Raw genomic sequence first — 18,136 nt, 5'->3', positions numbered from 1 at the left:
TTGAAACAGCTCCACTGGAATTCCATCATCTCCACTAGCTTTGTTCATAGTGATGCTTTCTAAGGCCCACTTGACTTCAGATTCCAGGATGTCTGGCTCTAGATTAGTGATCACATCATCATGATTATCTGGGTCATGAAGATCTTTTTTGTACAGTTCTTCCATGTATTGTTGCCACCTCTTCTTAATATCTTCTGCTTCTGTTAGGTCCATACAATTTCTGTCCTTTATCGAGTCCATCTTTGCATGAAATGTTCCCTTGGTATCTCTAAATTTCTTGAAGAGGTCTCTAGTCGTTCCCATTCTGTTGTTTTCCTCTATTTCTTTGCATTGATCGCTGAAGAAGGCTTTCTTATCTCTTCTTGCTATTCTTTGGAAATCTGCATTCAGAGGCCTATATCTTTCCTTTTATCCTTTGTCACTGGTGATAGAAGCAATATCTAATGCTGTAAAGAGCAATATTGCATAGGAACCTGGAATGTCAGGTCCATGAATCAAGGCAAATTGGAAGTGGTCAGACAAGAGATGGCAAGGGTGAACGTCGACATTCTAGGAATCAGCAAACTAAAATGGACTGGAATGGGTGAATTTAACTCAGATGACCATTATATCTACTACTGCAGGCAGGAATCCCTCAGAAGAAATGGAGTAGCCATCATGGTCAACAAAAGACTCTGAAATGCAGTACTTGGATGCAATCTCAAAAACGACAGAATGATCTCTGTTCGTCTCCAAGGCAAACCTTTCAATATCACAGTTATCCAAGTCTATGCTCCAACCAGTAATGCTGAAGAAGCTGAAGTTGGATGGTTTTATGAAGACCTGCAAGATCTTTTAGAACTAACACCCAAAAAAGATGTCCTTTTCATTATAGGGGACTGGAATGCAAAAGTAGGAAGTCAAGAAACACCTGGAGTAACAGGCAAATTTGGCCTTGGAATGCAGAATGAAGCAGGGCAAAGACTAATAGAGTTTTGCCAAGAAAATGCACTGGTCATAGCAAACACCCTCTTCTAACAACACAGGAGAATACTCTACACATGGACATCACCAGATGGTCAACACTGAAATCAGATTGATTATATTCTTTGCAGCCAAAGATGGAGAAGCTGTATACAGTCAACAAAAACAAGACCAGGAGCTGACTGTGGCTCAGATCATGAACTCCTTATTGCCAAATTCAGACTCAAATTGAAGAAAGTAGGAAAAACCACTAGACCATTCAGGTATGACCTAAACCAAATCCCTTATGATTATACAGTGGAAGTGAGAAATAGATTTAAGGGCCTAGATCTGATAGATAGAGTGCCTGATGAACTATGGAATGAGGTTCGTGACATTGTACAAGAGACAGGGATCAAGACCATCCCCATGGAAAAGAAATGCAAAAAAGCAAAATGGCTATCTGGGGAGGACTTACAAATAGCTGTGAAAAAAATTTAGAGTTTACCCCCAAGGAAATCATCAGAGTTGTGAACAAAGAGGTATAATTTTGGAGAAAATATAAACTCTTAAATATTTGGCAGAAGTATAAGATTTATTGATAGGTATCTTTTTGAAATGAAATTTTGTACAGCAAGAAGTGTAAAAGAAGTGAGAAACTATGACATATTCCTAAGTTGAAAAAGCAAACTCCAAATCAGTGTGCGCTTTTTGGCATTCCTTTTATTAAAATAGTATGTTGACACACTTTTAGTTGTGTCTGACTCTTTGTGACCCCAAATGAATGTAGCCCACCAGGCTCCTCTGTCCATAGGGTTGTCCAGGCAAGAATACTGGAGTGGGGTGCCATGCCCTCCTCCAGGGGATCTTCCCGACCCAGGCATCAAACTCTCCTTCCCTGTGTCTCCAGCACTGCAGGCGCATTCTTCACCCGCTGAGCCATCAGGGAAGCATGTACTCAGGAAATCAATAAATGCGATCCCTTCTCCTCTGCCATGCGCTCCAGCTTTCAGGTGAGTCAGTGCCAAAGCCTTACTGGGCTGGCAGGGGTGAGGCCCAAGGTGGGGGGTACTGCGAAGGGAAAGAACCAAAAAAGAGATTACTTGAAAATAAATAAAAAATAACAGTTGATAAGCTTATGTATAAATCATTTTTGTGTTTTTTAGTTTTCTGCATTGACCCTTTATTACATTTGGAATCAGGTAAAAAAAAAAATCTTTTTTAAAAATCCAACCTGCATATCAACTACTCTTTTGTTCACAGAATGGTGGAAATAAAACCTGTATCACATAGGGTTAATTTATGAGAGGATGGCAAGGAAAGAAAGCTCTTCATGTAAACCTCAAATGTATCTTCTGTAATTATAGAACTTTACATATGTTTTAAACTATTTGTATTAAAGATTTTCTGGGCTCAGCAAACTTTGGAATTTCTGCTTCCTCCCAGATCAACAGAACATTTAGATTCTTGGCAGAACATACAAGATACTGATTGTGAAGGTAATGTATAAAATGAACACCTTAATATCTTGGCTTATAAAATTCAGACACTTCATGATGACAATTAAAGGAGGTATAATTAAGGAGACAGGGAATAGGAAACTCAGTGAAGGGGAATTGACCTTTGTGTTATTTCTTATAGTTGTAAAACAGTGATACAACAGAAATGTTTTGTGGCTCAGTGTTGGCACTTAAGAAAACACATCTATTCATTGTTCTCTGCAGCTATCAGTATATAATGTTATATGTCAGTTATAGCTGAATAAAATTGAAAAACACTTCCAATCTATTTCTAGTCTTAGAAGTAAGTTCTTTTCTCATGAGAAAATTTAAAAGGAGAAAAATATGACTACTGTTTGGTTTCCTAGTTACAAGTGCTATATTAGATCCAAGAACTGGGTTTTGCTGGAATTTTGTTTCAGTCAGTGATATTTCTGGGGTTCATCAAGTCATTGTTAATATAAATGAAGAGCTTTATGTAGATTTCTTAACTTATTTTGATTTGACTCAAGGGATGCTACGTATGAAAGGTTTTTGAGCCTTGTTCCCTATTTTTCTGAACAAGCTCCATGGGGCAGAGATCATTTTCTTGCTGTATCTCCAGTGTTGAGACAGTTCTAGACTGATACTAAGTGATTAACAAATACTCATTAAATACTGAATGAAATAAATGGATGTGGCTGTCAAGTGCTTTTAACATATTACTGCTGCTTCTCCCCTAGTGAGGATTTACCAAATGCTGGAAAAATTCTGAGAAATTTTGATTTTAATAGTGTTAGGTACTGGGAGCAAAGCTGGATTTGTCTCTGAAAGGCATGAGCTACGTGTGTACACAGAAAACTTTCCTGAATCAGGAATGGCGAGCTGACCTCTGAAGTGGATCCACTGTTTAACACTTAGCCTTGAAGAGACCATTTTAGTGACAGAGTTCAAAGGGAGAGTATTGACCGTGAACTTCCTAAGGTTCTGAGAGGCACAGAACTTCAGAGTCAGGCTTTGAGTGAAGTAGGGGCTTAAACACTAGTGGTTCCTCCAAATTCCCCAAAGACTTTGTCAAACTGCCAACAAGAAAATGAGGAGAGAATGGAGAGTATGATCGTTTGTAGACCAGATTTTGAGCTCTGTAGTAGCTCTCCTGTAAGCTTTAGGAATGGCGGTAACATGGAAGGAGGTGTCTGGGGATGTCAGTACATAAAACAGTGTTAGATATCTCTTTCCTCCTAAATTGGTTTATTTACAGTTTGTCTTTCAGAGGTGGGGTAGCAGTACGAAGGGGCCTGTAAATGCTCTCGGAAGAGGCTTTCCCCTCTTTTTTTGTTGTTGTTGTTGGTGTCACTCACTAAGTCCTATCCTCTTCTCTTTGCAAACCCATGGACTGCAGCATGCCAGGCTCCCCTGTCCTTCACTATCTGCCAGAGTTGGCTCAGATTCATGTCCGTCGACTAAAAAGATACACAACAGGAGAGCTGAGTTAAATTTTATTTGGGGCAAAATGAAAACTTCAGCCTGGGAGACATTACCTCAGATAGCTCTGAGAGACTGATCCGAAGAGGCAGTGGGAGAAGGTCAGTGTAAGATTTTGGTGAAGAGGGAGTTCAATGAAATGGAACTCTTACTTTACAAAAGATCTTCTGCTAGTCATGAGGAGCTGATGTCACCATGAAGGGATTTAGTGATTTTCTAGCCATGAAGAGAGGCAAGGATTGGGATCATGAGATCAGTTCCTGAAAATATCTAGCTACCAGAAGAAATGTTCCCCCAGTTTCCTGGAGTACAGGGTGCCTCACTCTCCACCCTGAATTCCCCTCAGAATTGAAGGTCTGCAGCTGCAACAACAGAGGGTTCAGTCTCTGCAGAGACAGATGGAAAATGCCCTTGTTGTTGTTCAGTTCAGTTCAGTTCATTTCAGCCGCTCAATCATGTCTGACTCTTTGCAACCCCACGAACCGCAGCATGCCAGGCCTCCCTGTTCATCACCATCTCCTGGAGTTCACTCAGACTCACGTCCATCAAGTCTGTGATGCCATCCAGCCATCTCATCCTCTGTCGTCCCCTTCTCCTCCTGCCCCTAATCCCTCCCAGCGTCAAAGTCTTTTCCAATGAGTCAACTCTTTGCATGAGGTGGCCAAAATACTGGACTTTCAGCTTTAGCATCATTCCTTCCAAAGAAATCCTAGGGCTGATCTCCTTCAGAATGGACTGGTTGGATCTCCTTGCAGTCCAAGGGACTCTCAAGAGTCTTCTCCAACACCACAGTTCGAAAGCATCAATTCTTCGGCGCTCAGCTTTCTTCACAGTCCAACTCTCACATCCATGTTCAGTCGCTGGCAAATGCTCTTGGCAAGGGCCGATTTGTAGTTGACAGACTGAGTGATACAATCTAACCAGCTCATCCTCTGATGCACTCTTCTTGTTTTGCCTTCAATCTTTCCAGTGAGTTGGCTCTTCCCATCAGGTGGCCAGAGTATTGTAGCTTCAGCTTCAACATCACTCCTTTCAATGACTGTTCAGGGTTGATTTTCTTTAAGACTGACTGCTTTGATCTCCTTGATGTTCAAGGGACTCCAAAGAGTCTTCTCCAGCACCACAGTTCAAAAGCATCAGTTCTTTGGTGTTCAGCCTTCTTTATGGTCCAACTCTCACATCTGTATGTGACTGCAGGAAAAACCATAGCTTTGACTATATGGACCTCTGTCAGCAAAGTGATATCTCTGCTTTTTAATATGCTGTCGAGGTTTGTCATGAGTTTATGTTTAAGGAGCAAGCGTCTTTTAATTCCATGGCTGCAGTCACCATCTGCAGTGATTTTGGAGCCCACAAAAATGAAGTTTGTCACTGTTTACATTTTTTCCCCATGTATTTGCCAAGAAGTGATGGAACCAGATGCCATCATCTTAGTTTTTTGAATGTTGAGTTTTAAGCCAGCTTTTTCACTCTCCGCTTTCACTCTCAACAGCAGGCTCTTTAGTTCCTTTTCACTTTCTGCCATTAGCGTGATATCATTAGCATGTTATTGATGTTTCTTCCGGCAATCTTGATTCCAGCTTGTGATAATATCCAGCCTGGCATTTTGGATGATGAAGTCTGCATATAAGTTAAATATAGCTCAGTTGGTAAGGAATCCGCCTGCAATGCAGGAGCTGCTGCTGCTAAGTTGCCTCAGTCGTGTCTAACTCTGTGCGACTCCATAGTTGGCAACCCACCAGGCTCCCCCATCCCTGGGATGCTCCAGGCAGGAACACTGGAGTGGGTTGCCATTTCCTTCTTCAGTGCAGGAGAGTGAAAAGTGAAAGTGAAGTCACTCAGTCATGTAGTCATGTCCGACTCGTAGTGACCCCATGGACTGCAGCCCATGGGATTTTCCAGGCAAGAGTACTGGAGTGGGGTGCCATTGCCTTCTCTGCAATGCAGAAGACCCCAGTTCAATTCCTGGCTTGGGAAGATGCCCTGGAGAAGGGATAGGCTACCTACTCCAGTATTCTTGGGCTTCTCTTGTGGCTCAGCTGGTAAAGAATCTACCTGCAACACGGGAGACATGGGTTCAGTCCCTGGTTTGGGAAGATCCCCTGGAGAAGGGAAGGGCTACCAACTCCAGTATTCTGGCCTGGAGAATTCCATGGATTGTATAGTCCATGGGGTCACAAAGAGTTGGACACTAGTGAGCAACTTTCACTTTCACTTTCAAACAGGGTGACAGTATACAGCCTTGTTGTACTCCTTTCCCAACTTTGACCCAGTACATTTCTCCTTGTCCGGTTCTAACCATTGCTTGTTGACCCACATACAGGTTTTTCAGGACACAGGTAAAATGGTCTGGTAGAGTCCCATTTCTTTCAGAATATTCCACAGTTTGTTGTGATCCACAGAGTCACAGACTTTAGCTTATGCTAAACAGAAGTAGATGTTTTTCTGGAATTCCTTTACTTTCTCTGTGATCAAATGGATGTTGGCAGTTTGATCTCTGGTTCATCTGCCTTTTCTAAGTCCAGCTTGTACATCTGGAAATCCTTGATTCACATACTGCTGAAGCATAACTTGAAAGATTTTGAGCATTATGCCGCTAGCATGTGAAATAAGTGCAATGGTGCGGTAGTGTGAATGTTCTTTGGCATTCCCCTTCTTTGGAATGAAAACTAACCTTTTCCAGTCCTGTGGCCACTGCTGACTTTTCCAAATTTGCTGACATACTGAGTGCAGCACTTTAACAGCATCATCTTTTAGGATTTGAAATAGCTCAACTGGAATTCCATCACCTCCACTAGCTTTGTTCTTAGAAATGCTTCCTAAGCCTCCCTGACTTCATGCTCTAGGATGTCTGGCTGTAGGTGAGTGACCACAACATTGTGGTTACAAAGATCATTAAGACCTTTTTTGTATAGTTCTTTGTATTTGTGAAAGCTTGAGAGAGAATAATAACTAACCACCCATCAGTTCTGTTCAGTCGCTCAGTCGTGTCCGAGTCTTTGTGACCTCATGAATCGCAGCACACCAGGCCTCCTTGTCCATCACCAACTCCCAGAGTTTATCCAAACTCATGTCCATTGAGTCGGTGATGCCATCCAGCCATCTCATCCTCTGTCGTGCCCTTCTCTTCCTGCCCCCAATCCCTCACAGCATCAGTCTTTTCCAATGAGTCAACTCTTCGCATGAGGTGGCCAAAGTATTGGAGTTTCAGCTTTAGCATCAGTCCTTCCAATGAACACCCAGGGCTGATATCCTTTAGGATGGACTGGTTGGATCTCCTTGCAGTCAAAGAGACTCTCAAGAGTCTTCTCCAAGACCACAGTCAAAAGCATCAATTCTTTGGCGTTCAGCTTTCTTCACAGTCCAACTCTCACATCCACCATTAGGAGATAATAATTAAACCTCCTTTTCTGATGTTGGTCCTGGGAGCTCTGCCATCTCTGCTTGCACCTGGTAGGCACCGGTCAGTCAGTTGACCTTACTTGTCTGTGACCTCACGAGATTTACTGTGGAACCACACCCAGTACAGGGATCCAGAACCCTGCCAGGCACAGGGAGGAGGGCCTTTCTCAAAAGGACCACATACTCATTTTGTTTCCTCCTGGCTTTGGGAAGCTTCACATCATAAATATTACAAACCATATTCCACAAGTAGGTTTGCAAAGATGAAATCTTTTATTCTTTTCTCATTATAATAGTGGAGACAGTACATTTAAACACCATAAACTTTAACTTACAACTCACACTTAACTGTGCAAAAGGTCAAGCAAAATAAAACAAAATTAGAATGCTAACATTAGGAATAGCTTTCAAGGCCAGTTGTTCCAACCCCTGCTTTTCAGATGAAAAATGTAAGGCCAGGGTTGAAAAGAATTTCTCAATAATGCAAGTTAGGCTATATAATATTTTCGACATCTTTTATATATACAGTATTTCCCAGAGATAGCTGATGTAACAGGAAAAAAAATCGCACAGATTCCTGCAGTTACAAAGTCTCAGGTATCAGATATTTGTTAATGTAATTGCTCACCAACCTACTCCAATTTGGGGGGTGGGAAACAGAACATTTTTTTCTTATGATAGAGAATTTTCATTCTAAGAAAGTTGTATTTCTGTGCATTTAATTTCTAAGTCCTTTAAATGTTACTTCTTCAGAAACCCAAGAATAAACAGAGATTACTAAATTTCAACTAAGTAGAACATTTGAGCATCTTTTCATATATTTATGGGCTACTTGCCTTTCTTTTTTGAGTTACTTGCTTGCATGTCATTTACCCATACTTTAGGAGGTTGGGGGAGGGTTGGTCTTTGAATAATTAATTCTTTACAGAAGCCAGTTACCCTTTATTTGTAATATAATTTCAATTTTTTTTGATCATGGTTTGTCAGTTGACTTTGCTTATGCTAGTTTTTTTTTCTATGTTGCATAATTTCAAATTGAAATTCAAGTTGGTGTGCAGTTCATTCTTTATATTTATCAAGGTGAATATGGCAGAAGTATATTCTAAAAGTAACTGTTAAAGTCCAGAATTACACAGAAGTTAGCAGTAGTCATACATGGATCTATTGTTAAATATTCAGAAATATACTGACATTTTCTAGAGGTCATTAGCCAGTCTCACAATATCATTCCATATAAATTTTAGATCTAGAAAAATGTGGACCAGTTAAGACTCCAGGGCCACTTATTTAGAAAGTATCAATACACATTTATTAATTTGATAAATTCTTAAAAGTCATGCTTTCTTAGTTAATTTAGTTTATTCTGAATCCTTTAAAAGTAAGCTAGCTAATTTTATGATAAAAATTATTCTTTTATTTAAATATTAGTGTTTTTATATAGAACATAATACAAAGTACTTTTGAGCTGCTGCTACTGCTAAGTCGCCTCAGTCGTGTCCGACTCTGTGCGACCCCATAGACGGCAGCCCACCAGGCTCTGCTGTCCCTGGGATTCTCCAGGCAAGAACACTGGAGTGGGTTGCCATTTCCTTCTCCAATGCATGAAAGTGAAAAGTGAAAGTGAAGTCGCTCAGTCATGTCCGACTCTTAGCGACCCCATGGACTGCAGCCCACCAGGCTCCTCCGTCCATGGGATTTTCCAGGCAAGAGTACTGGAGGGGGTGCCATTGCCTTCTCCGACTTTTGAGCTAGAGTTTAGGAAATATTAATTTCCTCATTTTCTTTCAGATATTTCCCTTCACCCCTTCTCTGTAATCATTTAATGCCTTTTTACTAAACAGAAATTAATTTTTTCCTAGAGAAAGTGAAAACTGGCATAGCATAAACCTTACTCCAATCTATCTATATGGATTGGTTTCTCCTCTATAAAAGAAAAAGAAGGTATTTAAAAGGAAAAAATAACTGTGTTTATAAGAAATATATCTGAAGAAAGATTAGCAGAAATGAATTAAAATATTAACAGTGGTTATCACTAGGTAATATATTTATAGGTAACTAAGTCTCTGATGCTGGGAGGGATTGGGGGCAGGAGGAGAAGGGGACGACAGAGGATGAGATGGCTGGATGGCATCACTGACTCGATGGACGTGAGTTTGAGTGAACTCCGGGAGTTGGTGATGGACAGGGAGGCCTGGTGTGCTGTGATTCATGGGGTCGCAAAGAGTCGGACACGACTGAGCGACTGAACTGAATTGAACTGAACTGAATCAGATTTTCATATCTTCCTCCTGTGTTTTCCCAATTCTCTTCCATGAGCCCATTCCATGTTATAAATATTTAAATATAAGAAAGAAAAATGACAAACATGTAAACAGAAATTCTCAGTGACATCTTCTTTCTTTAACCAGTTGAAACTGCTTATACATCCAGAGCATAGTTTTCCCCTGACTAGATAATGTGTGCTTTCACCAGGAGATAAGAGAGGGGAGGAGTGACTGGAGACCAAACTGAGAGGAGGGAGCTTCAGGACGTGCCGGGAGAGCTTCTGTATCCTCAGGTTCCCGTGTTTGTTTCCCGTGTGTGTGTGGTCACTTCTAAGGTTTTAGGAATCTCAGATCCTATTCTGTTGAGAATAACTGGCTCCTTGTCAGTGTTTTATTTCGAGATGTTCCCAACTTTATAGTGCTTTGTCAAGGAAGGACACTGAAATCCCAAGTCCCTTTATTTAGATGACAGCATGGCTGACAACTGACCTACCCCAGAATTTATACGCTGATAACCATGATGCAAACGTCATGAATAACAAGTTCACAGTAGGTGTTTATTGCCGTCTACGGTTGCTATGTTGGGAACAAGAAAGTATTGCATAATACTGAGGAGATAAGTGAGAGTAAAGAGTAACTTGACCTTTCCTCTTGCTTCTTTTGTCAAAGCAAAGTGCCCTCCAAGTTGAGTAACTAAAAAGAGCCTCATTCTAGAACACATACAGGCCCCTATTAACACAGAATGTATTTTCTTGTTTCTTTCTCTGAATGACAGTTTTGTTAGAGGAGAAGAACAGGAACTGGTAGTTTGCAGGAGGGTCAGCTTCCGAGAGCATGTCCTCTTTTCCCGCTCACAGTCAGGACTGAAAGAAGTTATTGTATAATCCAAGGTATCAGAATGCTCTCCTGGCCATGCTGGTGCCTGGCTCTGATTTTGTAAGATCAGGAACACTGTCCGTCCACCAACAGACACCCATGATGAAGCCTGTCAGTTTATCTGACACCCCCAGTTACTACTGATTGCTCATCATTGTTCTACTTCTACTTCATAAGACTTTCCAGCATCCTGTGTTTACCTGCATCATCACTGAATATTCTCATGGCCTTCAAAACACAGCTGTGTCTTTGGAGTCTGCTTCTTCAATGTATTGCTGTCTCTGCCCCTCTGCCTGGCCCGGGTGCACAGGTGTTAAGCTTGGTACAGACTCTGACTTTGTCTCTACAATGTGTTACCACAAAGAGTTAACCTTGCTCCTTTGGAAGACTGTGACCAAGACTGCAAGCTTAAAAGAAAACATTTTGAGAAAATTTTTATTAAAAGTAGTCAACATGCACAATTTGAGATGCACCTTGGTATAAAAGAATGTTTTTAAAATGTTGAGAATAAGTGAAATTTTGCTAAGTTCATTTTCAAATACTTACCGTATACTTCTTGTTTAAGTCTATACTCAGAAATGTGGGGACAATTTAAAAAGTGATCCTTACTCATAAGTTAATTTAGTATGGGAAAGGAAATACATAAGCACAAAGTTTGGTACATTCTAGTTAACTACTGAGTAAATAATGAATCATGAGCAAGCAAATGAATGTAATACCATTACTAGGTAAAAAAGACATGAAATATCAAATACTATGAGATGTGTTTAGATAAATGTTAGGGGAAATGATGGGGGAATGTTTTTCATTTGGTGAAAAAAATATACAATCAATATAATCTCAAGTTATAACCTTGCAAATGTAAAATACAAAAGAAGCTTAAAAATACTAATTACTGGGTGAAGGCTCTTATAGGCAATTTTAATATTATTCATATTTTTCTGTATTTCTGTGCTTTTGATAATGAGTGCATATTACTTTTAAAGAAAATAAGTTATTTTAAAATGGTATAGAAAGTAAGTGCTTTGAATTCCAAAGAAAGATATCGCTTTGCACTGGAGTTGTTTGGCAGGGTAAGTGAATTCTGAGCTGGTTATGCAATTTAGATAGAAGAAAGGTGAAATGTGTTTTAGACAGGCAACCTGGCAGGAATGAGACCAAATTGAATGATGTTTTTAGATCACCTATGGAATATTTTTTTCATTGAACTCTTGGAAAGACAAGATTGCTTCTGGGTCTGCTCTGTTTATATTTGGTGACAACGTGGCTGCCTATGGAACAGTTTTGCACAACTTTTCCATCCTAGCATCCCAATATCAAGAATCCCTTAGAAGAAATGGAGTAGCCCTCATAGTCAAGAGTCCAAAATGCAGTACTTGGGTGTAATCTCAAAAATGACAGAATGATCTCTGTTTCTTTCCAAGGCAAACCACTCAATATCACAGTAATCCAAGTCTATGCCCCAACCACTAATGCTGAAGAAGCTGAAGTTGAAGACTTCAATGAAGTTTGTGGAGACCTACAACACCTTCTAGAACTAACACCCAAAAAAGATGTCATTTTCATTATAAGGGACTGGAACGCAAAAGTAGAAAGTCAAGAGATACCTGGAATAACAGGCAAGTTTGGCCTTGGAGTACAAAATGAAGCAGGGCAAAAGCTAATAGAGATTTGTCAAGAGAATGCGCTGCAACACGCGCTGTCTCTTCCAGCAACACAAGAGAAGACTCTACACACGGGCATCACCCGCTGGTCAATACTGAAATCAGATTGATTATGTTTTTTTGCAGCTAAAGATGGAGAAGCTCTATACAGTCAGCAGAAAGAAGACCAGGAACTGACTGTGGCTCAGATCATGAACTCCTTATTGTAAAATTCAGACTTATATTGAAGAAAGTAGGGAAGACCACTAGACCATTCAGGTAAGACCTAAATGAAATTACGATTATACAGAGGAAGTGAAAAATAGATTCAAGGGATCAGATCTGATAGACAAGAGTGCCTGAAGAACTATGGATGGAGGTTCATGACATCGTACAGGAGGCAGGGATCAAGACCATCCCCAAGAAAAAGAAATGCAAAAAGGCAAAATGGCTGTCTGAGGAGGCCTTACAAATAGCTGAGAAAAGAAGAGAAGTGAAGGGCAGAGGAGAAAAGGAAAGATATACCCATCTGAAAGCAGAGTTCCAAAGAATAGCAAGGAGAGATAAGAAAGCCTTCCTTGATGATCAATGCAAAGAAATAGAGGAAAACAATGAAATGGGAAAGACTAGAGATCTCTTCAAGAAAATTAGAGATACCAAGGGAATATATCATGCAAAGATGGGCACAATAAAGGCAGAAGATATTAAGAAGAGGGGGTGAGAATACACAGAAGAACTATTCAAAAAAGATCTTCATGACCCAGATAATCACAACGGTATGATCACTCACCTAGAGCCAGACATCCTGGAGTGAAAAGTCAAGTGGGCCTTAGGAAGCATCACTATGAACAAAACTAATGGAGGTGATGGAATTCCAGTGGAGCTATTTCAAATCCGGAAAGATGATGCTGTGAAAGTGCTGCACTCAATATGCCAGCAAATTTGGAAAACTCAGCTGTGGCCACAGGACTGGAAAAGGTCAGTTTTCATTCCAATCCCAAAGAAAGGCAATGCCAAAGAATGTTCTAACTACCACACAATTGCACTCATCTCACAAGCTAGTAAAGTAATGCTAAAAATTCTCCAAGCCAGCTTTCAACAGTATGAGAACCATGAACTTCCAGATTTTCAAGCTGGTTTTAGAAAAGGCAAAGGAACCAGAGATCAAATTGTGAACATCTGTTGTGTCATTGAAAAAGCAAGAGAGTTCCAGAAAAACATCTACTTCTGCTTTATTGACTATGCCAAAGCCTTTGACTCTGTGGATCACAACAGACTGGGATCTAAAGAGATGGGAATACCAGACCACCAGACCACAACTGAGCAACTGAACTGAACTGATCCCAATAGCAAAGGGAAAGGAATGAATGCATCACCCCTGAGCCTTAGAGGACTTAAAGCATCTCTTGAAGTACAGTATTCTCTCTCTTATTCATCTTAGAATATCCTGGCTTATTTGTCTTCTGTTCCCTTATTATATATTTGTTTTAATATAGAAATAATGTTATTTTCCATTTAAACTACTGAAATAACATTAAAAAAATATTCTCCCAGGAAGCCTTGCCATGTTGATTGCATTATTTTTATATCCTATTTGTATAGCAGCCAAGCACTCCCAGGACATGTGGAAACACCATTAGAAAAGCATTGTTAAAGCTTTAAAAATAAATTACCAATTCGGAATTTTTAAAAAAACAATGCATATTTCATCTTTTCCATTAACTGTCATGAAAAACAAGTTGCTTGACAGAAACAAACTGACTAGCAACCAGAAAGTAAACATGTTGTTCAGTCATTCAGTTGTGTCCGACTCTTTGTGACCCCGTGGACTGCAGCACGCAAGGATTCCCTGTCCATCAACATCTCCCATAGCATGATCAAACTCATGTCCATTAAGTCAGTGATGCCATGCAACCATCTCATCCTCTGTTGTCCCCTTCTCCTCCTGCCTTCAGTCTTTCCCAGCATCAGTCTTCTAGTGAGTTGGCTTTTCACATCAGGTGGCCAAAGCTTCAGCATCAGTATTTCCAATGAATATTCAGGGTTGATGTCCTTTAGAATTGACTGGTTTGATCTCCTTGCAGTCCAAGGGACTCTCAAGAGTCTTCTCCAACACCATAGTTCAAAAGATTCAATTCTTTGGTTCTCTGCTTTCTTTATGGTTCAACTCTCACATCCATACCTGACTACTGGAAAAACCATAGCTTTGACTAGACGGACCTTAGGTGGCAAAGTAATGTCTCTGCTTTTCAATATGCTGTCTAGGTTGGTCATAACTTTCCTTCCAAGGAACAAGTGTCTTTTACCTTCATGGCTGCAGTCACCATTTGCAGTGAATTTGGAGTCCAAGAAAATAAAATCTGTTACTGTTTCCATTGTTTCCTCATCTATTTGCCATGAAGTGATGGAACCAGATGCCATGATCTTCATTTTCTGAATGTTTAGTTTTAAGCCAAAATTTTCACTCTCCTCTTTCAGTTTCACCAAGAGGCTCTTTAGTTCCTCTTTGCTTTTTGCCATAAGGGTGGTGTCACCTGCATATCTGAACTTACTGATATTTCTCCTGGCAATCTTGATTCCAGCTTGTGCTTCAGCCTGGCATTTCACGTGATGTACTCTACATATAAGTTAAATAAGCAGGGTGCCAATACACAGCCTTGACGTTCTCCTTTCCCAATTTGGAACCAGTCTGTTGCTCAATGTCCAGTTCTAACTATTGCTTCTTGACCTGCATACAGGTTTCTCAAGAGGCAGGTAAGGTGGTCTGGTATTCCCATCTCTTGAAGAATTTTCCACAGTTTGTTGTGACCCACACATCCAAAGGCTTTAGCATAGCTGATGAAGCAGAAGTAGCTGTTACATAGGCCTTTCCAAATTAATTTCTGTTTAGGAGGAAATTGACCTCATCCTGTACATCATTGTTTAGAAACATTTGAATTGCATGTAACTCAATGATAAAATGCCTCTCCCACTTCCTTATCTTTTCCTGTGGCCCCTTCTACTGTTCTCTGTTAAATTTATAACTTTAGACATGTATGTAGATATAAAATGCCAGATTTAGATTATTGCACACTGACAGCGGAAAAGGATAGGTCATAAAGAAAGGAAATTTACTTTAAAACATGATGATTTTTTTTCTGCTTCTACAGCAATGGTCTAATCCCTTTCTAGTGCTTTTGGTATGGTTTCTGAAAATGCCCTAAGGATCTTATGGATAGGAAATTTTAGGACTCCTGGCCATAGCTGGAGTTAGGCAGGACCTGGTGAATTACTCTGTATAATAAAGGCAACAGAAGTTTTACATTTACAAGAAAACCAAGAATTGAAATGAAATACCCTGTGATTACAGAAAAGATTTAAGGGGATGAGTGTCTATTAGGAGAAAGGCCTTCTTGAGAAGAGGGTGAAAAGCCACAGCTTAAAGGAGGACCAGCCTTGAGAAAAATCTTGATAGGCTGATATGATATAGTTCAAGGGTTGACAAACTTGCCCTCTTATGGGCCAGAAGTCAATATTTGGCTTTGTGCATCATATAGTCTCTGGGTCTCTGTGGCATGCACTCAGATCTGCTGTTGTGATGTGAACGAGCCATAGACATTGAGTAAGGACTGTGTGTACCTGTGTTCCAGGATAGATATTTACAGACAGTGATGTTTAGTTCAGTGATTTCTGCTATTCAGTCTCAGGTGTGTACCACTTTTGGTTGTAGCCTAATTTCCCTTTCCACCCCAAACCCTAAGCAAACAGGAACATGTTTATTACAACAGCTTCTGGTAAGGCTACTTTCAATAGGTGGGATGATAGATAAGGTCTGGTACAAGCCCAAGTGGAGGAGGACAGAAAGGAGACAGCAGTCACTGGAGGCCAGGAGAGGCCAAGAATTCAGTGGACGTCAGAGCAGGGGAGAGGGTAAGGCCAGAGTCTCCAACAGGACCCTTAAGAGGTCCTACACGTTTAAGGGAGTTAGAGGGCTTGGAGACTCACCCAAGGAGTTAATGCTTAGATTCCACATGAGAAAGAAAATCTTACTATTTCTCCAAGTTTATTGCATAAATGCAAAATATAGGAATGTTTTGGAAAAATAGAAAAAAAACAAAAACAAAAAAAACAGTGCCTGTGCACAGCCCTGACAGAGTTATCACCCCTAATCACTGGAAAAAACAAGAATCCAAGAAAACAGCAACAATGCTTTATTACCAGTTGTCCAACTAATGACGTATCATATTCAAATCCTGTTTCCATTTCCAACATTTGAACTGTTGAAAAACATTTTAGTTCAGTGTGTGTATTAGATAATTGATATTTTCTTGATTTGCAGAGTTTGAGGATGAATACTATTGCCTTCTTTGAAATGTAAGTGGATAATCACTTTTTAAGATTTTTTGTCTGTTATTGCTGATTGGCGGTGGATAAAAAAATAAGAAAAGTTTCTCAATTATCTGTTTCTTATAATTTCTTAAAAGAAATTATTAGAGAAGGAAATGGCATCCCACTCCAGTGTTCTTGCCTGGAGAATCCCGTGGACAGAGGAGCTTGGCAGGCTACAGTCCACAGGGTCACAAAGAGTCAGATGTGACTGAGTGAACTAACTTAAAAGAAATTAGATAGTAGCTTTCATCTTTAAATTTAGAGCATAATTTGCCTCGAGTTTTTGAAATAGTTGCAATGTCTAAAAGGAAAAACATAACTAAATCCCAGCTTTCAAGGCTAAATACTTATTAAGAAATAATAATAAAACCATATCCACTGTGTCTGGGCTTCCCTGCTGGCTCAGTGGTAAAGAATCCACCTGCCAATGCAGGAGACATGGGCTGGATCCCTGGATTGGGAAGATCCCCTGGAGAAGGAAATGGCAACCCATTCCTTCGAAATTGCATGGACAGCGGAGCCTGGTGGGCTAGAGTCCACGGGGTTTTAAAAAGTTGAACATGACTTAGTACTAAAGAACAGCAATCCACTGTGTTAGAAGAATCTAAATTGGCTATCAGACCAGGGCCCATGCCTTAAAACAATACATTTCACTATTACCAAAGTAATGTGATTACTAAATATTATTCACCACAACATTGTGACAGGCAGGCTTCACAATGTGAATGTCGTTGCACTGCAGTCTTACAAGGCTTCCTTCTTCCCCTGTAGTGAAGACACAAGTTCTGTTTTCTGTACAGTTAATACCCACAGTTAGGAGAGCAGCAGTAGTTGTCCTGAAGGTGTATGAGAACTGACAGCAAATAGAAGTATTATATTTAATCACATTCTTACATGTCAGTAATTTTTCTGACATCCATCTGAGACCCTGTGTTAAATGAAGTAGAAACTTCAATTTTCCGTATTTTATAAGCAAGGAAATTAGAATTTAGGTAGGATAAGTATCTGGATGAGGGTCTCATAGCTAGTGGGTGTGAACACGGGTCTTAGCGATTGCAAAGCCCAGTGTCTTACCTAGTGTACTGCTCTGCCTCTTTGTGGGTCATTTAATAAGCACTTCATTTTACATAAATGAAATGATGAATCATGCAATACCAGTACCTTTCGACTTCAATTCTGGGTTGGTGTTAGAGATTTAAAAATAGAAGCACAAGAATTTCCCTCACCCCACCGCTTCCAGATACTTCCTCGCTCCTCAGTTACTCTCTCCCTCCTGTAGAGGTTAGATGATGGCATCACTTGAGATGAAAGTGAGTCACGAGCAAAGTTTCCACAGGATGAGGAAGGTCAACTTGAGATTAGGCGTGAGGGAGCACAGAGGGCTGGACAGCCACGGGGTATGGGCTTCCAAGGAGCAGTGACTAAGTGCTTAGGCAAGTAATGGCATGAAAGTGGTCTTGGGTGCTGGGAGGTACGCAGGGTGTGAGAGGACACAATTGGAGTGAGTATGTGTTCAAAGAATGGCTGAGCAGGTGGTTGTTGGTGACTAATGTGAATTTTTTTTTCCAGTAGTTATGTATGGATGTGACAGGTGGACTATAAAGAAAGCTGAGCACTGAAGAATTGATGCTTTTGAACTGTGGTGTTGGAGGAGTCCCTTGGACTGCAAGGAGATCCA

This window comes from Oryx dammah, unplaced genomic scaffold, assembly GCF_014754425.2.
Source record: "Oryx dammah isolate SB20612 unplaced genomic scaffold, SCBI_Odam_1.1 HiC_scaffold_21, whole genome shotgun sequence".
In the NCBI taxonomy this organism is placed as follows: Eukaryota; Metazoa; Chordata; class Mammalia; order Artiodactyla; family Bovidae; genus Oryx; species Oryx dammah.
The sequence above is the reverse complement of the archived record's forward strand: the minus strand, read 5'-3'. Positions refer to the sequence as shown.